The sequence below is a fragment of the Oratosquilla oratoria genome, chromosome 18 (genome assembly GCF_046742065.1).
Source record: "Oratosquilla oratoria isolate Oo_2021 chromosome 18, ASM4674206v1, whole genome shotgun sequence".
Taxonomy (NCBI): domain Eukaryota; kingdom Metazoa; phylum Arthropoda; class Malacostraca; order Stomatopoda; family Squillidae; genus Oratosquilla; species Oratosquilla oratoria.
This window is the reverse complement of record NC_134794.1, coordinates 17,937,023-17,952,432: the sequence shown is the minus strand read 5'-3', so window position 1 is coordinate 17,952,432 and position 15,410 is coordinate 17,937,023.

Genomic DNA, 15,410 nt, shown 5'->3' with positions numbered 1-15,410 from the left:
GAGAGAGAGAGAGAGAGAGAAGGTAACATATTTGAATTAGTCATACTGACAAAATACTTTTCATTAAGCCGAAGGCAGTTCTTCTGCAGAATAAAGTCGCCCGACACCACTACATGTAGCCAGAATGGCATGTCATCGGTGCCGTAAGACCCACTGGTTGAGAGACCGCGGCATTCGAGCAGGCCTCACGATGTAACTGATCCTTCGGTGTTGTACAATGTGGAGAGGAATATAGTTGATAAAATCATCTCGACAGAAAAACGGAGGACACATTCTTAGATAACAAAGAGTTGACAACGCTTACTTATCTCGACAATAAACAACACAATCTTCCAGATTCAGCAAATTGAAGACTCGTGTGTCAATCGAATAATCTCATTTATTCCCTCATGTAGGAAACTTGTGGAGTAGTAGTAGTAGTAGTAGTAGTAGTAGTAGTAGTAGTAGTAGTAGTAGTAGTAGTAGTAGTAGTAGTAGTAGTAGTAGTAGTAGTGAAAAGCATCCAGATGCAAGACGAACACGTCCGGAAACTAGATTCTGTGGTGACTACCCACCTTCCACACTACGAAGTGATTTTTGAGCGCATCACCAGAGCAAGCATCTGGAGCCATGCTCTGCACACCTAGGGAGTAGCAGGAAGGGCCATCGGGCTTAGATGCGTCTGGATGGAAATCTGTCCTTAGCACCAGCCGATCTGGGACGACAGCAGGTGGCTGCAGGATGCCGTCGCTGATTTAGCGAGGAAAATGACTACTGAGGACTGTCAGCAACTTGAGGCATACACAGCGTGCTGACTTATCCCACTGGACAAGAATCCTGGTTGTCGTCCAGTCGGTACAGGCGAGATGCTCAGAGGAATAGTAGGGAAAGAGATCATGGAGGTCGCGGAGGGCGAGGTGCAATCTTCAGAATGCTAGGCGGCGATTCACGCCATGGGGAGCATATTTGATGCATCCAACGCCTTGAACAACATAAACAGAGGCCACCGTGTACAACGGTCGAAACCAAATGCCTAGCTTTGAAAGAGACGAGAATGGAGGCCATCTAATACAATCGGAAGGTACCACTCAAGGGTCCTGGCTATGTACTCTCTTGGACTTATGCACCTGCAGCAGAGGGTACAATATGAAACCACCAGGGTTAAACAGGTAGCATAATGTACTACCTTATAGCTCTGTATTACTAATAGATGCAATAGCAAGACCAGTTTATCATTTGGAGAGCTTGCCACAATTATTCTAAGATGTTTGTTGTTACAGGCGTTTGTTGTTAACAATGGCAGCAGTCGTATTGATTTTGTTGTTGATGCATATCCAGATGTCACCATCAAAAATGTTGGGCGGAATAGAAGAGCCCCATAAAGCGGTTCAAATATATTAAGTCACAAGACCTGATCAAAAAGTGCCCAGACTATTTAACTTTTTTCTCAAGTACAAAGAAAAAGCAGATGCTGATTGAGTTTCTGTACACAAGTCTGGATAACTTGTGATTCATCCCTCTTTGATGGCGTTACTTTATTTGTCGCTGATGGTAACAAACGCCATAGACTGGCTAAAGTGAAATTACCGACTTTAGAACGAAGAGAAAGAGGGACCTGCTGGCTATTTATAATATCATGAAAGGCACAGAAGTCCTTGATAGAGATGACTTATTAAATTGGGATAAGAGAAATACAAGGGGACATGATGAGAAACTAAAAAAAAATAAAGAAGAGACCTGAAAAAAAAACAGTTTTCCACACAGAATGGTGGATATCTAGGCAAACTTGATAAAACAATAGTGTGTGCAAAAACTATACATGAATTTAAGAGCAAACTAGACACTGAGAGATACAAAGACGGGACACCATGAGCATAGCTCCACTACCCATAAGATTCATCTAGGTAAATGCAACTAGGTAAATACACACACACACATCTTGAGGGCACTGGCGTCCTTCGACGGACTACGTCGTTGGTTCCCGAAGTGTCCTTTTATCCGAGAAGGGTGAAGTGGTTTTCCATGGGTACTTGTAATTCAGACGTTTTATTCTGCCTCGTCCAAACTCTGTTCCTTTGTTCCTCTGATTCTTTATAACCTGTTTCTTCTCCTTCCTGAATTATCTTTCTTGTTCTGCTTCACTGCAAGCACGCACGCGAACGTACGCACACACACACACACACACACACACACACACACACACACACACACACACACACACACACACACACACACACACACACACACACACACACACACACACACACGCACACACACATACACACATCTCAAGTTCATTTACGTAACTTCTATGAGAAGGGTGACGTCAATTTCCTTGTTGAAATCAATAACGTCACGGAAGCACATTAAGATGTAAATTTCTTTTGGCTATTCATGGCCAGACAAAGGACGTATGCACAGATTAAACATTTCTCTAAAATGTCCTCCGAGTCGACATGACGTCATATAGTCCTCGGTCGTTTAGTGTGACGTCACTACTCTCCCAACAAAGGGACATATTTTGTCTTTTCACATTCTAGCCTTTGAGATCTACACTATATCTCATCAAATTAAATGGAGGATTACTTATAAACCTTTGAGTACCCAGCTCGAAACGTTTGAGTGCCTAACTCGATTGGAAACGTTCAGTTGCCAGGCGATATCATTCGTCTGGAAAGGCGAACCCGAGGAAGACAGAAGTTTTAGAACCCTCTCGATCAAGCCTTCGATCGAACAATTTTATTCATTTGTGGGTCATCCATGGAGGTTAGAGGCTTAAGTGATTTTCCACGGTTTCAACACCTTTCTCACTGACCATCTTCTGGAGGTGCTGTGGCGATTTTTTTCAAAAGGATTATGGAAGTCATGGTGGTGGTGGTGAGGAGCTTACGCCAGGAGGCACTCAACTGCGGCCGAAGCCGTCCCCTAGAGGAGTAGTGCGAGATTCGAACCTACAACCACGCGAATGCGAGCCCAGCACGCTTTCGATGACGCCACCAGCGCACGTTTGAAGTCTTCCCACTGTGCGAAAGTGGTCACAGACGATCGTCTGCAATGGGAAACGAGTCACGAGGCGACGCTTCGGTCTGTCACGGCAGCAAACGTAACAAAATGAATAAAGTAATTAGTACAAGGGGTGAAAGTGGCAGTAGACTGGAAGTGAACATTAAGGGAGAGCGACTGGAGGAAGTGGATAGTTTTAGATACTTGGGTGCAAGTGTAGCAGGAAAAGGTGGAGTGAAGGTGGAGGTAGAATGTAGATTGAGAGAAGCGAGTAAATGCCTTGGTGGATTAAAGAGTGTAATGAGGAATAGACATTTGGGAATGGATGCGAAGAGGAGACTGTATGAAGGAGTGATTGTGCCAACAGCACTGTATGGGGCAGAAACGTGGAACATAAGAGAAGAAGAGAGAAGGAGTTTGAATGTGTTTGAGATGAGGTGTCTGAGAAGTATGATGGGGGTTACTAGGATGGATAGAGTGAGAAATGAGGAGGTGAGGAGGAGAACAGGGGTGAAAAAGGAGCTGGGAGATAGGGTTGATGAAAGAATATTAGGATGGTTTGGGCACATGAAAAGAATGAGTGAAGAAAGACTAGTAAAAGAGGTATGGAAGGCAGATGTGGAGGGAGTGAACATGAGGGGACGTCCTAGGATGAGGTGGATGGATGGGGTGAAGGGGGCTTTGGGGAAGAGGGGAATGTCTGTTGAGGAAGGAAGGGAGAGGACGGAAGACAGAGGTGAGTGGAGAATGGTTGTATATGGATGATGTTGTGATTGCATGAGGAGGAATGGGCGGGGGGGGTGGGGGGGGGGGTATTATGTGTGAGTAAATTTTTGACGCAGCCCGAAGGGATTTCTCCCCGTCCTCTCCTTATATGCAAAGGGGGACGGAGATTAAATGAAGCGGCCTTGCTGTGGATGTGCTGTGTCTTGCGACACTGCTTCTGACCCAGGGCGGTGGGCAAGGTGCAGGGATGACCCGTCATCCAGGAGGTGCTCAGATGAGAGGGAGGGTGGGAGGGGTGTGGAGTGTATTTAGGGATGAAATGGGTGGGAGTGTTTTTATGCCTTTCCCTTTTTGGCTACCTCCCTTGCAAGGGGGAAAAAGCCTTGGTATATGTATGTATGTATGTAATACACGAATAAACAAATATATGAATAAAAGTAAATAAAACGAATAAATAAACGAACAGATAAAATAAATGAATAAACAAATAAAGATAATTTAATAAATACATATATAATTGAATAAACAAACATGTATATAAATAGATAAACAAATAAAAGTGAATAAATGAATGAACGTTGGTGCCATGAACAAGGGTGACCTCAGCCAATCTAGGATCTCCGACTCTCGAGGCCGACCATCAGGTTATCCTCCAAGACCCAAGACCCTTCGCAGAAAGCCTCAAGAACTTCGCCATGGCCTGCTTCCGAGGTTCTTGCTTTAGTCGGGTTTTCTGCTGGTGGAGAAGGAGGAAGGACGACAGTTCCAGCAAAAAGAACGTTATTATGGACGTCTCTCAGCTGAAGTCAGAGGTTCCTGATACCGAGAGGGACAGACCCAATGAACTCTTGGAAGTCGTCCCAGGATTCCACGAGCTCCGCAGGGCAAAGATGGCCCTTGCGATCAAGAGACGAGACTTGCGACTCTTCGTTCTCAACAAAGTCCTCATCAAAGAGGCAAAGAAACACAAATAAAAAGCTCGAAAACTACCTTCTTATCAAGGAGACAACGAACAAATAAGAAGCCAGGGTTAAAAAATTAAATAAATAAACAAAAAGGAAGAAAACGAAATGATTGAGAACCTGCTGCTCCACGTCGCCTGAGGAAATGAGGAAAGAGACAATCTTCCGCCAAATGGTTCGCCACGCCATTTTATATTCCTCGCCTGGGAAACAAATCCCCAAAACTAATTCACTGCCCATCCTGCACTCTGAAGACATAGAATCATGTACTCGGCGCCCGGTCTTGCCCTAAGTTCATATGACTGAACTATAAAGTATATTTCGAGTCGTGACTTTTCATTTTCAGGCTGTCGACAGGAACTCGTTGGGGAAAATAGACTAGAAAGTATCTACTGCAGTCAAAAGTCCTATATATACAATTTCTACTGCATACTCAACACTTTGCCTTCCTTTGGGGTTTGGGAGTTCCCTCAGCTGAATAGAATCACCTGGCGAAAGCAAGAATAAGTCAAGAGGAAACCATAGTCGACCAAGGGCGTAAGACAGTTATTATGTCGCAATCTCCCTTTAGTTTGTGGGAGCATAAAATATTATGTATTTATTTTTCAACGTCTTTTATTTGTATAATCACGATTTTGTACATGTACATGTTTGGGAGTATGTAGGATAGGAGCTACCAACCGTTTTATTAGTTGCTTGTTGCATAGCCCCCCCCTCCCTCTCTCTCTCTCTCTCTCTCCCTCTCTCTCTCTCTCTCTCTCTCTCTCTCTCTCTCTCTCTCTCTCTCTCTCTCTCTCTCTCTCTCTCTCTCTCTCTCTCTCTCTCTCTCTCTCTCTCTCTCTTTATAGTATGGCTGTCGTCAAAATAACAGGGTTGTCTCGAATACTTCTCGGGGTTGTGACCAGATCAAGAAAAATGGCCTCATTTTTCCCTAAAGGTACTATTGCTGCGTGTGTGAATCACTATAGTATTGGATCAAGTATTGGTACTGTTACCCTAGAGGATGAGAGCTCAAAATTTATATTTAAGGAACTCAAGCCTGCTCTTGGCCGACATGATCGACGATGATTGACTTTTATGTTTTAGTCTGGATGCCGCCAGGTGATTTTTATTCAGCTGAGGGGACTCCCAAATCCCAAAGGAAGGCAAGGGGTTCAGTACGCTGTAGAAACTGTATCTGCAGGACTTTTGACTGCATCAGATACTTTCTAGTCTATTTTCCCCCAACGAGTGCCTGTCGACAGCCTGTAAACAAGAAATCATGACTCGAAATAAAATTTGTAGCTCAGTTTTATGGGATTTGTGCAAAAACGGGTGCCGAGGAATTTGACCGAAGCAGTAGAGTGCATGATTCCGTATTCAGTGTGCAGTGAAAGATTTTCGGGGAACTGTTTGTTTCCCAGGCGAGGAATTGAGAATGGCGTGGCGAACCATTTGGCAGGAGATTTTCTTTTCCCCGTTCCCTCTGCGACGTGCAGCATCCGGTTATGAATTATTTCCGTTTCTTCCTTTTATTCTTCGTTATCCCAGGCTTCTCGTTTGTTCTTTGTCGCCACCGTGATAACAACCTTGTTTCCGGTCTTCTTATTTGTATTTTCTTGCCTCCTTGATGAGGACTTTATTGAGAACGAAGACTCTCAGGTCTTGTCTCTTGATCGCCTGGGCCATCTTCGCCCTGCGAACCTCGTAGACTCCTGGGACGACATCGAAAACATCGTAGGTCATGTCCCACGCGGTGTCAGGAACCTCGGCCTTCAGCTGAGAGACATCCATGACGACGTTCTCCTCGCTGGAACTGTCGTCCTTACTCCTTCTCCACCAGCAGAAAACCCGACTAAAACAAGAACCTGCGAAGTAGGTCATGGCGAAGTTCTTGAGGCTTTCTGCGAAGGGTCTTGGGTCTTGGAGGATAACCTGTTGGTCGGACTCACAAGTCGGAGATCCTAGATTGGCTGAGGTCAACCTTGTTCATAGCACCAACATTTATTCATTTATTTACTTTTATTCGTTTATTTATCTGTTTATTAATGTGTTTGTTCATTCAATTATATGTATATTTACTAGTTCGTTCTTATTTCTTGAATTATCTATTTCAAATTTAATCATTTATTTGTTCATGTATCTGTTCATTTGTTTATTACTTTCTTTATTTGTTTATTACTTTCTTTATTTGTTTATATACTTATTAGTTTATCTATTGATTTGATTTACTTTTATTTGTTGATTTATTTGTTTGTATACTGTATTTATTTATTTGGTTATTCATGTATTAATTTATTTCATTTCTTTATTTTGTTACGTTTGCTGCCCTTACGTACCTAAGCGTCGCCTCCTGACTTGCTTTACCACTGAGGACCATCGCCTGTGGCCAATTTCGCACAGTGGGAAGACTTCCACGTGCGCTGGTGGCGTCATCGAAAGCGTGCTGGTATCGCATTCGCTTAGCTGTGGGTTCGAATCCCGCACTCCTCTCCGATTCCCGGCAGGGACTGTCACCTACTCCAACAGTCCAAGCGCTTCGGCTGCAGTTGAGTGCCTCTTGGCGTAAATTACTCGCCACCACCACCATGACTTCCATAATCCTTTCGAAAAAAAAAAAATCGTCACAACACCTCCAGAAGGTGGTCAGTGAGGAGGGGCAAATGGCAGTCACTCATAACAGTGGAAAATCACTTGAGCCTCTTACCTACATGGATCTCAAATGAATAAAATTGTTCGACCGAAGTCTTGATTGAGAGGGTTCTGAAACTCTTGTCTCCTTCTGGTTCTCCTTTACAGACGAATGACATCGCCTGGCGATTAAACGTTTCGAATCGAAGTAGGTGCTCAAATGTTTCGAAATCGGTATTCAAAGGTTTACATGCAATCCTTCATTTACTTTGAAAAATATAGTGTAGATCTCAAAGCCTAAAATGAGGAAAGAAAGTTTGTCCCCGGGCTGGGAGAGGAGTGACGTCATACTATCTTGTTAGACGAAATAACTAAACGCCCTAGGACTACATGACGTCATGTCGACTCAGAGGACATTTTGAACAAATGTGAACAGACTCTGTACTTTAGTTCCTTTGCCTGACCCTGAATAGCCAAAGGAAATTTATATCGTATTGTGCTTCCTTGACGTTATTGATTTCTATAAGGAAACTGACGTCATCCTTCCCATAGAAGTTACGTAAATGAACTTAGAAAGTGTGTGTGTGCGCGTGCGTGTGTGTGTGTGTGTATGTGTGTGTGTGTGTGTGTGTGTGTGTGTGTGTGTGTGTGTGTGTGTGTGTGTGTGTGTGTGTGTGTGTGTGTGTGTGTGTGTGTGTGTGTGTGTGTGTGTGTGTGTGGGCGTGGGCGTGTGCGCGTGAACGCGTGCGTGCTTGCAGTGAAGTAGGACAAGAATGATAATTTAGGTGGTAGGGCAAGAAACAGAAGATTATAAAGAATCAGAGGAATAGAATTGGGACGAGGAAGAATAAAACTCCTCAATTACATGTACCCATGGAAAACCATTTTCCCTTTCTCGGATGAGGTACACTTCGGGAACCAACGACCGAGTCCGTCGAAGGACGACACTCCAGTTCCCTCAAGGTGTGTGCGTGTGTGCATTTGTGTATGTGTATGTGTGTGTGTGTGTGTGTGTGTGTGTGTGTGTGTGTGTGTGTGTGTGTGTGTGTGTGTGTGTGTGTGTGTGTGTGTGTGTGTGTGCTTGTATGTGTGTGTATTTTAAAGCCTGACGAATCCTTAAAGATCAACTGAGAACGTTTTCAAAGAGGTGGTGAATATTTGTTAGATGTATGGGTTAGTCCCTTTTTGATAAAAATAATGCAAAAATAAATCCTAATTATTGCGCAATGTGATAGAAAGTCCTATCAAAATATCTGTAGGAGACGAAATTTTCCTCGGCTGTTAGACCAGTCAAAGTAGGGCTGGACCTAGAACAAATTGCAATAGAAGGTTTTTTGGCTATATCTTGTTTATTAGGTCCCTCTGATGAACATATAAAAAGTCTCCAACTTTTGGACACCGGGAAAGTGGTTAATTTGCATAAATTCAAGATGGCCGCCGTTCAAAGCTTCAATTTACAGATAACTTTTTTCTGGCTGCTCCCAGACCCTATAAATGTATTACAAACAACGGTTTTTGGCTTTAACTTGTTTATTAGGTCCCTCTGATGAACATATGAAACATAAATTCAAGATAAATTCAAGAAATACAGAATGAGGCATTGCAAATGTGATATGACGTCACCATGACGCAGTATGACGTCATTCAGAGGCATGATAGGAGTTCGTATTCACTTGGATCATCGGTGCTTGCATCAAAGTTGCTATTTTGACAGAGTCCTTTACATTCACCACATGCACTGGAACATTCAAGCTCATTCCGTTTGCAACTACAGCGTTGAGTGTCACAGTTGCCCTTACACTGACATCTGACCAATTTCAGTAGTGAATCAGGAGCCACTGGCGAATCCATCGTCTTCGGTTCAAGCTGTCCCTTCCGCAGACACCAGCCCCATTTCTCGGGGTCCACACAGTTCCCCATCCATTCCTGGACCTGACAATAAACACGGAACGAGTGGTATTTGGCTGCATCAGTTGTTGGGGGAAGGCTGTGAACTTCAACAGTAGTTGAACTTTTTCCCACCCTGTTGCAAAACTTTGTCTCTCGTAGTCCGTCAAGGGTGTCATTTCCTTTCCCCCCCCGTACAAATAAACCAAGGACTTTTCACCAGCTGATGATATCGCGTCTTTACTTCCACTTTGGCAACAGAATGCTTCTAAACATTTCAAGAAACCGTTGTCTTCCCTTACTTTCCTCAAGGCAGCCCCTTTACCAATACCATATAGTCGTGAGGTTGTGTCACATCCACAGAGTGCATGGACAACTGGCAGGACACTACAGATGCTTTCACCGAGAGCTTCTGCTACTGAGTTAATATGCCAACATTTCCCACCTTCCTTGCTCGACTTGAAGTACAAATCATTCATCCCTCGTTCCGCATAATGACACAACAGCACCAACAAGTCTGTGTCCTCACCTATCACATATGTCACGGTTTCCCTTGCATACTCAATTCCCTTCTTCGCAATCATGACATCTGCATCTGCTGGCGCATTGACACAGTCAATTCCATTTGTCTTGAATGTTTCACACAATAAGTCAATGAAGTTTTGCTTATTGTCCGAGTTCGACAAGAATTTTTCCTTTTTTGACCGAAGGGGCATGGTTGGAGTGTACATCACCTTTTGACCAAAGACTCCTTTTGATCGTCGATTGTGTGTCATGCCTTGGTAGTAGGTCCTGATTTATAACCGTCGAATACAACCACCGGGCTGAGAAAGTTTTTGGAAATATGCTTCATGTACATGCTTGCAATGTCCTCAAATGTGTCACACTTCTTCCATGGAATCCTTTGCAATAAGGAACCACCATCCAGAACATGGGTCACAGTCCTTTCTTCCTCAAATGATTCCAATGCAGACAACACGTAGTCCAATAGCGTAGTGATTCACATAAGCAGCAATAGTACCTTTAGGGATAAATGAGGCCCTTTTTCTTGATATGGTCACGACCCCAAGGAGTGTTCAGACAACCCTCTTATTTTGACGACAGCCATACTGTAAAGGAGAGAGAGAGAGAGAAAGAGAGAGAGAGAGAGAGAGAGAGAGAGAGAGAGAGAGAGATTGGGAGAGAGAGACAGGAACTTCTTTGAAGTAGTTTTACTGACAGTATACATTTCATTTCCACATAGACCGTCTTTGAGGTGAAAAAAATTGCCGGAAACCACTGTAGCCAGAATAAAACATGTCACCGGTGCCGCAGAACTCAAAGGGGCAATGGTTGGGAGATGTGAGGTCATTTAGCCCGAACGTACGTTGAGGAGATCCTTCGGTGTTGTATAAAGTGGAGAGGAAAATAATTGATGAAATCATGTCAAGAAAATGGAGGAGACAATCAAGGAAGTGCTGTACGGAAATTCTTAGATAACAAAGTGTTGACAACGCTTACTTATAATATGGCTGTCTTCAAATCAACAGGGCTGGCTCGAATACTCCTCGGGGTCGCGACCAAATCAAGAAAAATGGCCCTAGAGGTACTATTGCAGCTTGTGTGAATCACTGCGCTATTGGATCACGTGTTGGTGCTGCGATGCATAGTTATTGCCCTTGGCTATGAGAGCTCAAAGTTTATATTTTAGGAACTCAATTAAGCTCTTGGCCGACATGGTCGACGACGATTGGCTTTTATGTTTTATTCTTGCTGCCGCCAGGTGATTTTATCCAGTTGAGTGAACTCCTAAATCCCTAAGGAAGGCAAGGGGTTGAGTACGCAGTAGAAATTGTATCTGCAGGATTGTGTAAGATACTTTCAAGTATATTTTTCCCAACGAGTGCCTGTCGACAGCCTGCAAATAAGAAATCATGACTCCAAATTCAATTTATTGTTTAGTTTTATGGTGTTTGGGCAGAAACGGTCGCTGAGGAATTTGACCGAAGCAGTGGAGTACGTGGCGAACCATTTGGCGGAAGATTTTCTCTTTCCCGTCTCCCCAGGCGACATGTAGCATGCAACCGATTCTGATTTTCTTTTTTTTTTAACCCTGGTTTCTCATTTGTATTTTCTCGCCTCCTTGAATGACCCTTCTTGCCGGGCTTTTTATTTGTCCCTCCTTGCCTCCTTGATGAGGACTTTGTTGAGAACGAAGACTCGCCTCTTGATCGCTAGGGCCATCTTCGCCCTGCGGAGTTCGTGGACTCCTGGGACGACTTAGAAAATTTCGTAGGTCCTGTTCTTCGCGTTGTCGGGAACTTCTGCCTTCAGCTGAGAGACATCCATGATTACATTCTCTTTGTTGGACCTGTCCTCCTTCCTCCTCCTCCACCAGCAGAAAACCACGACGAAGTAAGAACATCGGAAGCAGCACATGGCGAAGTTCTTGAGGCTTTCTGCGAAGGGTCTTAGGTCTTGGAGGATAAGCTGTTGGTCGGCCTCACAGACTCGGAGATCCTAGATTGGCTGAGGTCATCCTTGTTCATAGCACCAACATTCATTCATTCATTTGCTTTTATTTATCTATTGATGTATTTATTAATGTCATTGTTTATTCAATTATATTTATATTTACTAGTTCATTTTTATTTGTTGGTTTATTTATCTATTTAATTGTTTATTTGTTCACGTATCTGTTCATTTGTTTCATATAACTTTATTTATTTGTCTATATACTTATTAGTTTATTTATTCATTTGATTTTTACAAAAGATTGCAAAGGGGAGCATGCCGACAGGAGACCTTTTGGTCCACAACTAGGTCCAAGCGCCTAGGACGTAAATACACAAAAGAACAGAAACATAAATAAATAATTAAATTAATAGGTAAATAAACAACGATTAATTAATAAATACATATAACACTGAATAAACACATCAATAAACAGATAAATGGATAAACAAATAAAATTGAATAGATGAATGAACAGATACACGAACAAATAAATTAGATAAATAAATAACCCAACATATAAAAATGATCTAGTAAAAATATATATAATTGAATAAGCAGACACAGTAATAGATAGACCAATACATAAACAAATAAAAATGAATAAATGAATGAATGTTGGTGCTATGAACAAGGTTGACCTCAGCCAATCGAGGATCTCCGACTCTCTGAGGCCGACCAACAGGTTATCCTCCAAGACCCAAGACCCTTCGCAGAAAGCCTCGGCTTCGGAGGTTCTTGCTTCAGCGGAGCTTTCTGCCGATGGAGAAGGAGGAAAGAGGACACTTCAACCAAAGAGAACACCATTATAGACGCCTCTCAGCTGAAGGCCGAGGTTCCTGACAACGCGAGGGACAGGACCTACGAAGTCTTCCAAGTCGTCCCAGGAGTTCAGGAGCTCCGCAGGGCGAAGATAGCCCTGGCAATCAAGAGACGAGACTTGAAAGTCTTCGTTCTCAATAAAGTCCTCGTCAAGGAGGCAAGGAAGCACAAATGAGAGGTTCGTGTAAAAAAAAAAGATTGAAATACTTCAGAACCGGTTGCTGCACGGCGCCAGATAAATCAGAAAACAAATTCTCCTGCCAGATGGTTCGCTACACCATTTGATATTCCTGGCCTGGAAAACAAATCCCCCAAACCAATTCACTGCCCATCCTGCACGATCAAGAGACGAGACTTGAGAGTCATTGTTCTCAACAAAGTCCTCATCAAGGAGGCAACAAGGTTCTCATCAAGGAGACGACAAAGTACAAAGGAGAAGCTCTTGTTAACGAAATAAGAAGAAGAAAGCTAAACAATTTAGAATTGGTTGCTGTACATTGCCAGAGGAAACGAGGAAAAATCTTCTGCCAAATGGTTTGCAAGCCATTCTATATTCCTCACCTGGGAAACAAATTCCCAAAAACAAATTCACTGCCCACCCTGCACACTGAAGACATAGAACCATGTACTCTACTGCTTTCTTTACGTCTTCGGTCAAATTCCTCGGCACACGTTTCTGGCCAAATCCAATGAAACTGAATTACAAAGTTTATTTCGAGTCATGCTTTCTTATTTCCAGGCTGTCGACAGGCACTCGTTGGAAAAAATAGACTAGAAAGTAACTAACGCAGTCAAAAGTCTTGCAGATACTCTTTCTACTGTATACTCAACCCCTTGCCTTCCTTTGGGGTTTAAGAGTTCCCTCAGCGGAATGAAATCACCTGGCGGCAGACAGAATAAAACATAAAAGTCAATCGTCGTCTACCATGTCGGCCAAGAACTTAATTGAGCTCCTTGATTATAAATTTTGAGCACTTATCCCGAAGGGTGATATCTATGGATCACGGTACCTACACGTGATCCAATAGCGTAGTGATTCACACACGCAGCAATAGTACCTCTACGGATAAATGAGTCAATTTTTCTTGATCTGGTCACGACCCAAAGGATTATTCGAGCCAGCCCAGTTGTTTTGACGACAGCTATACTATAAAGAGAAGGAGAGAGAAGGAACATCTCTGAATTTAGTTTTACTGACAGCATACATTTCGTGGACCAATAGACCGTCCTTCAGCTGAATAAAATTGCCCGACACCACTGCAGCCAGAATAAAACATGTCAGCGGTGCCGCAGGAGTCAAAGGGAAAGACCGTTGGGTGGGGGGGGAGGATGAGTGGGAGGTCATTCAGCCCGGACGTACGTTGAGGAGATCCTTCGGTGTTGTACAAAGTGGGGAGGAAAATAAATGACGAAATCATCTCGACAAGAAAATGGAGGTGACAATCAAGGAAGTGCTCTTCGGAAATTCTTAGATAACAAAGTGTTGATAACGCTTAATTATGGTACGGCTGTCGTCAAAACAACAGGGCTGGTTCCAATATTCTTCCGGGTCGCGACCAGATAAAGAAAAATGGCCTCACTTATCCGTAGAGGTACTATATGTGAATCACTACTGTATTGGATCACGTGCTGGTACTATGATCCATATCTATTACCCTCCCGGATGAGACCTTAGAGTTTATATTTAAGGAGTTGATTGTCGGGAAGACCTCCCACGAAGTAACCAGCAACCACACATGTTGTTTTGGACGGTGAACTCAGAGATGTAAACATCACTAAAAATCGCCAACCTCAACGTTTTTCACTAACGTTCAAAGACTCTTGCGATCCGTCAAGAACATAATTAGGAGTTCACCAAGGACCAATCATTGACCTCAAATACTATAAGCCTAGCCCTAAAGGAGGGACCTATAGCCTTATCAAAGTATCCTTAAACTTAGGAGAAAGAGAGAGACAGAGGCTCTGCAACTAGCAACTATTAGAAAGGTCGGTAGCTCCTATCCTACATACTCCCAAATACGTACATGTACAAAATCATATTTACACAAATGTTGAAAAGTACATCATATTTTATGCTCCCACCAACCCAATAGGTTTAAATTCGCACCTCTCTTTGGCTCGCTACCTCAAAAAGGGAGATTGACACATAATAACGGTCTCACGCCCTTGGTCAACTATGATTGCCTTTTATGCTTTATTCTGGCTCCCGCCAGGTGATTATATTCAGCTGAGGGGACTTCCAAACCCCAGAAGAAGGCAAGGGGTTGAGTATGCAGTAGAAATTGTATCTGCAGGACTTTTGACTCCATTAGATACTAATTTATTTTACCCAACGAGTGCCTGTCGACAGCCTGCAAATAAGAAATCATGACTCGATATTAACTTTGTAGTTCAGTTTTATGGAACTTGACCGAAGATGTAAAGAAAGCAGTAGAGTACATAAATCTGTCTTCAGTGAGCAGTGAATTAGTTTTCGGGATTTGTTTCCCAGGCGAGGAATATAAAAAGGTGTGGCGAACCATTTGGTGGAAGAATTTCTTTTCCCCGTTTCCTCTGGCGACGTACAGAAACCGGTTCTAAATTGTTTAGCTTTCTTCTTCTTTTTTAGTTAACTAGAGCTTCTCATTAGTACTTTGTCGCCTCCTTGATGAGAACCTTGTTTCCAGGCTTCTTATTTGTATCTCCATGACTCCTGGATGAGGACTTTGTTACGAACGAAGACTCGCAAGTCTCGTCTCTTGGTCGTGTAGAGTGGGCAGTGAATTATTTTGGGGGATTTGTTTCCCAGGCAAGGAATACAGAATGACGTAGTGAAGCATCTGGCAGGAGAATTTGTTTATTTGTTTCCTCTGGCGACGTCCAGAAACCGGTTCTGAAGTATTTCGATTTCTTCTTTTTTTTTCTTCTTTTTAACACAAGCCTCTCATT